Source organism: Arachis hypogaea, chromosome 12, assembly GCF_003086295.3.
Source record: "Arachis hypogaea cultivar Tifrunner chromosome 12, arahy.Tifrunner.gnm2.J5K5, whole genome shotgun sequence".
NCBI lineage: Eukaryota > Viridiplantae > Streptophyta > Magnoliopsida > Fabales > Fabaceae > Arachis > Arachis hypogaea.
Genome location: NC_092047.1, coordinates 49,209,459 through 49,214,590, shown reverse-complemented (window position 1 = coordinate 49,214,590; position 5,132 = coordinate 49,209,459).

Sequence of the window (5,132 nt, the reverse complement as noted above, 5' to 3'; positions counted from 1 at the left end):
CTTGCCAGAGAAGCTTAAGGATCCTGGAAGCTTTATGATACCATGCACTCTAGGTGATGCTTGTACAAGGACAGCTCTATATGACCTTGGAGCAGCTTCGTTAATAAAGAAGCTTTGTTTGACTGATGAAGTCAAACCAACCCGCATATGCCTTCAACTTTTTGATGGTTCTATTAAGATATCATTAGGAGTAATTGAAGACGTGATTGTTGGTTGCGTGCTTGTACGCATAACCCACACTATTTCGTACAATAGCAGCAGTACCATCAAGTGCACTGGGTCGTCCAAGTAATACCTGAGCGAGTCAAGGTCAATCTGACAAGGATTGTGGCTTGAAGCAAACTTATGGTTGTCATGCAGGTCTTAATCAGGTGGAATCAGAAGGTTTTTGAGGTGTAAATTAGCTATTAAGAAGTTACCTATTAGGAATTATATGAATGGAATAGAGTTAGGAGTCAGAGTTGCTTTGTCTTTCTAAAGTAACTCTGGTATTATCATCTGTAAGTGAGTGATCAAAGCCACACCAATGGTATTTGATCTCTTCTGCTACAAAATGAATGCCAGAGCCCTTGGTATTCAATACAATGGAGGATGAAACGCATAGCAATCCATTCTCTTGGCGATCCTACTTAAAACTCCATAGGCAAGGTAGAATCTTTCGGATCAGAAAACGCTGCTTCTTGGATCTAGCCTATACCACGGAGACATTAATCTCCCCGAAGATTGGCTGAACCGATGTCTCGAGTAGTCCCCAATGAAATCATGGATTAACCGTCTGAGAGATGTAAATCCATAGCTGTTGATTCGTGCTTTCCGGCCAAGTATTCACACGAACCCAAGTAGACGCGGGTGTTTGTCAGGCACGTTCTTCTTAATGTGATAAACAGAGCCAATTTGTCAGATCGTCTTGTTCATCATGATGAAGATCAGGATATACATCTTAAAGATAGATGAGAAACGAATCAAAGAAGAAGAAATAGTACTTTAATTAATTCATAAGATTCAGCAGGGCTGTCCCCTCAACCTAGGAGGTTTAGAAACTCATACTGAAATAAAAACACAAGAATGAAAATAATGGTAGACCTCCCTCCCAGAGGAGGAGGAAGGTTGAAGAAGGTCCGAAGACCCCGGGAATGGTTGTTGATGATTTCCTAGATCGGAGAATATCTAAGTTACATGAATCTAATCCCTTAAATAGATGACTAGTAGGGTAAAACAGTCTAATTAGTGCTAAAATCTACTTCTGGGGCCTACATGGTGAGTATTTGGGATGAGCTTTGATGAGATCCACATGCATTGAGGTCTCTTAGGTGGGGAATGCCATCCAGGGGTCCTTTCTGAGCCTTTGGATGTTGGGTTCTGCTCTTTGGGCGCTGGACGTCTGGAAGGGGGCAGGAAGTTGGCGTTGGACGCCAGTTTTGGGTCTTTTAATCCAAAGCAAATTATAGACTATTATATATTGCTGGCAAGCTCTGGAAATCAGCTTTCCATAGCTGTTTAGAGCACTCCATTTGGACTTTTGTAGCTCCAGATAAGCTCTTCCGAATGCAGGCAGGTCAGATCTGGACACCATCTACAGTGCTTTCTTTGTCTCTGAATCAGACTTCTGCTCCAGCTCCTCAATTTTAGCCAGAAAATACCTGAAATTGCCCAAAAACACAAAAAATCATAGTAGAATTCAAAAATGTGATTTTAACACTAAAACCTATAAAAGCTTAATAAAAACTGAACAAAAGCTACTAAAAACTATATGAAAATGATGCCAAAAAGTGTATAAAATATCCGCTCATCACAATACCAAACTTAAACCGTTGCTTGTCCCCAAGCAACTAAAAACACAGTAGGATAAAAAAGAAAATTAAGACACAATAAATTTCTAAGTTTCAAATGAAGATCAGTTAAAATTAGATGAGCAGGACTTAGTAGCTTTTTTCTTCTGAATAGTTTTGGCATCTAACCATCCATTGAAATTCAGAGATGTTGGCATCTTTAGGAACTTTGAATTCAGATGATATTATTGACTCTCTTAGTTAAGCTTATTTTGATTCTTGAACACAGCTTTCTGAGTCTTGGTCGTGACCCTAAGCACTATGTTTTCCAGTATTACCACTGGATACATTCATGCCACAGACACTTTATCTAGGTGAACCTCTTTAGATTGTGACTCAGCTTTACTAGAGTTCATAGATAGAGGTGTTCAGAGTTCATAAGCACACTCTCTTTGCTTTGGACCATGACTTTAACCGCTCAGTCTCAAGCTTTTCACTTGACACCTTCATGCCACAAGCACATGGTTAGGGGCAGCTTGGTTTAGCTGCTTAGGCCAGAATTTTATTTCCTTTGGGCCCTCTTATCCACTGATGCTCAAAGCCTTGGGTCCTTTTACCCTTGCCTTTTGGTTTAAAGGGTTACTAGCTTTTTCAATCTACCCTCCTTTTCCTTTATTTTTGGGCAGTAATGGATTTTTTTTTTATTTTTTTTCTTGCATGGATATATATATTTTTTCTTTTGCAACATGCTTTTTCTTTTTCTTTTTGCTGCTTTTTCTTGCTTCAACAATCAATTTTTAGATTTTTCAGATTATCAATAATATTTTTCCTTTTTCCTTATTCTTTCAAGAGCTAACATTCCTAAATTTCAACTTCAAATATGCACTGTTTATTTCATACATTCAGAAAACAAAAGCAAATGACACCACATCAAACTAACTAAAATAATCTTATTTTAAACTTGAAATTGATGCATCTCTCAATTCTTTTCAATTAAAAAATTTTATTTAAGCAAGGTGAGAGATATATGGAACATTTTACAACTTTTAAGACATCAATGCAAATGATCATGCTACTAGGACAAGAAAACAAATAAACAGACAGATAGAAAACAGAAAAATAACAAAAAAAGAGTAAAAGAGAACGAATCCACCTGAGTGATGGGGCCAGTGCTCCTCCTTGAGGATCCCGTGGAGTGCTTGATCTCTTCTGTGTCACTCATTTGTCTCTGTTGAGGTGGCTACACAAGCTTATGTGCATGCTCTCTAGTTTGTTCCATCCCCTTCTTCTATACTTAAGAGTGGTAGAAGTCACAAAGCAAAGCTTTGGCAACACCAAACTTAAGAGTTTTTCTCGTCCTCGAGCAAATATGATTAATGGGGAAGAAGGTAGGGTAGGTGGAGCTTCTGTGGGACCTCTTGGTCCTGAGAGGCTAGGGAATTCTAGATTCCCTACTTCTTTGCATTGGCATTTGAACACCCAGGGACTACTCCCCAGTTGGCGTACAATGCCAGCAATGCTCCCCTCTTGGGGCGTTGAATGCCCAGGAGGGCTTCCTCACTTGTGTTAAACTTTACCACTCCACTTGGAGTGTTCTGTTTTCACTGCTGTGAAATCTGTCTCTTGACTGATGCACATGATCACGACTCTGACAACTGAAAGGAAAAACAAAAGAAAATAAATGGTTGAGTAAAGTTGGGTTGCCTCCCAACAAGCACTCTTTTAAAGTCACTAGCTTGACCTTCAGCTCCTTAAGGAGGTGAGTAAGGGCTCAGATTTTTTCCCCTGACAGTGAATTTTCTGCTTGTCCTCTCATGAATGAGATCTACATACTCTAGAGATAGGACATGACTCACTGTATGTGGTAAGGCTGGTTTTTTAGTGAAGACAACTCTCATGCCAGGTGAGAGGCCTTCAGTTGGGACTTTCTTATCCTTCCAGCCTTTAGGTATTTTCTTTTTAGTACCTTTGTGCTTAGAGCTTGTTGAGGGCTACCCAACACCAAACTTAGAATTGATGTCTGGGGGCTCTGCAGAGCTCTGCATAGAAAGAGAGGGTTGGCACACTAGGTGTTGCACTGTTATCTCTCTTTTAGAGGGAGAGCTAGGATGAGGCATCTTGAATAAGATGTGATCCTCCCCTAACTTTAGGGTGAGTTCTCCCTTAGCGTCATCAATGATTGCATTAGCTGTGGCTAAGAAAGGTCTTCCAAGGATGACACCGTCATCCTTATCCTCTCCTATATCCAAGACTATGAAGTTTGCTGGGGTGTAGTGAGTTTCAACATTAACCAAGACATCCTCCACTAAGCCATATGGCTTCTTCATGGTCTTGTCTGCCATCTCTAAAGAGATGTGTGCAGCTTGTACCTCAAGTATGCCCAGCTTCTCCATTACTGAGAGTGGCATGAGGTTAATACTTGACCCTAGGTCACATAGATCCGTTTCAAAGGTCATAGTGCCTATGGTGCAAGGAATCAGAAAGCGTCCAGGGTCTGGAAGCTTCTAAGGTAGCTCTTGCTGAACCAAAGCATGGAGTTCTTTGGTGAGCAGTGGAGGTTCCTCCTCCAGATGTTTAGTACCAAATAGCTTGGCATTCATCCTCATAAGAGCTCCTAGATACCGAGCAACTTGTTCTTCCCTAGTGTCTTCATCCTCACTTGAGGATGAGTATTTATCAGAACTTATACACTGCAGAAATGCATTCAAAGGAACCTCAATTGTCTTTATGGTTTCCTCTGGTTCTGGGCTAGAGGGTTCTTTAGTGGGCTTTGAGCACTCAAAAGGTATGCTATAACTGGCGTTCAGCGCCAGTCCCTCTAGCATTCTGGGTGTTGAACGCCCAGCAGGGATGTCCTTGCTGGCGTTCAACGTCAACTTCCCTAGGCTGGTGGGTGTTGAACGCCCAGTGAAGGCTTCTTCATTGGCATTCAATGCCTTCCCATTCTCCTCCAATTCGGCCTTAACCTCCATGGTTATGACCTTGCACTCTTCTCTAGGATTAACCTCAGTTTTACTGGGAAGAGTTTCAGGAGGGATCTTAGGGATCCTCTTGCTCAGTTGGCCAACCTGTATCTCCAAATTTCTAATGGAGGACCTTGTTTCATTAATGAAACAATGAGTGGTCTTAGTGAGGCTGGAGACTAGAGTGGCTATGTCAAAAAGACTCTGCTAGAAGTCTCCATATTCCTTAAGAAGATGGGAATGGTGGTCTGTTATTAAACCTATTCTGGTTCTTACCACCTTGATTGAAACCTTGCTGAGGTTTCTGTTGATCCTTCCATGAGAGGTTAGGATGATTCCTCCATGAAGGGTTGTAGGTCTTTCCACAGGCTTCTCCCACGTTATTCACCTCCTCCATGGT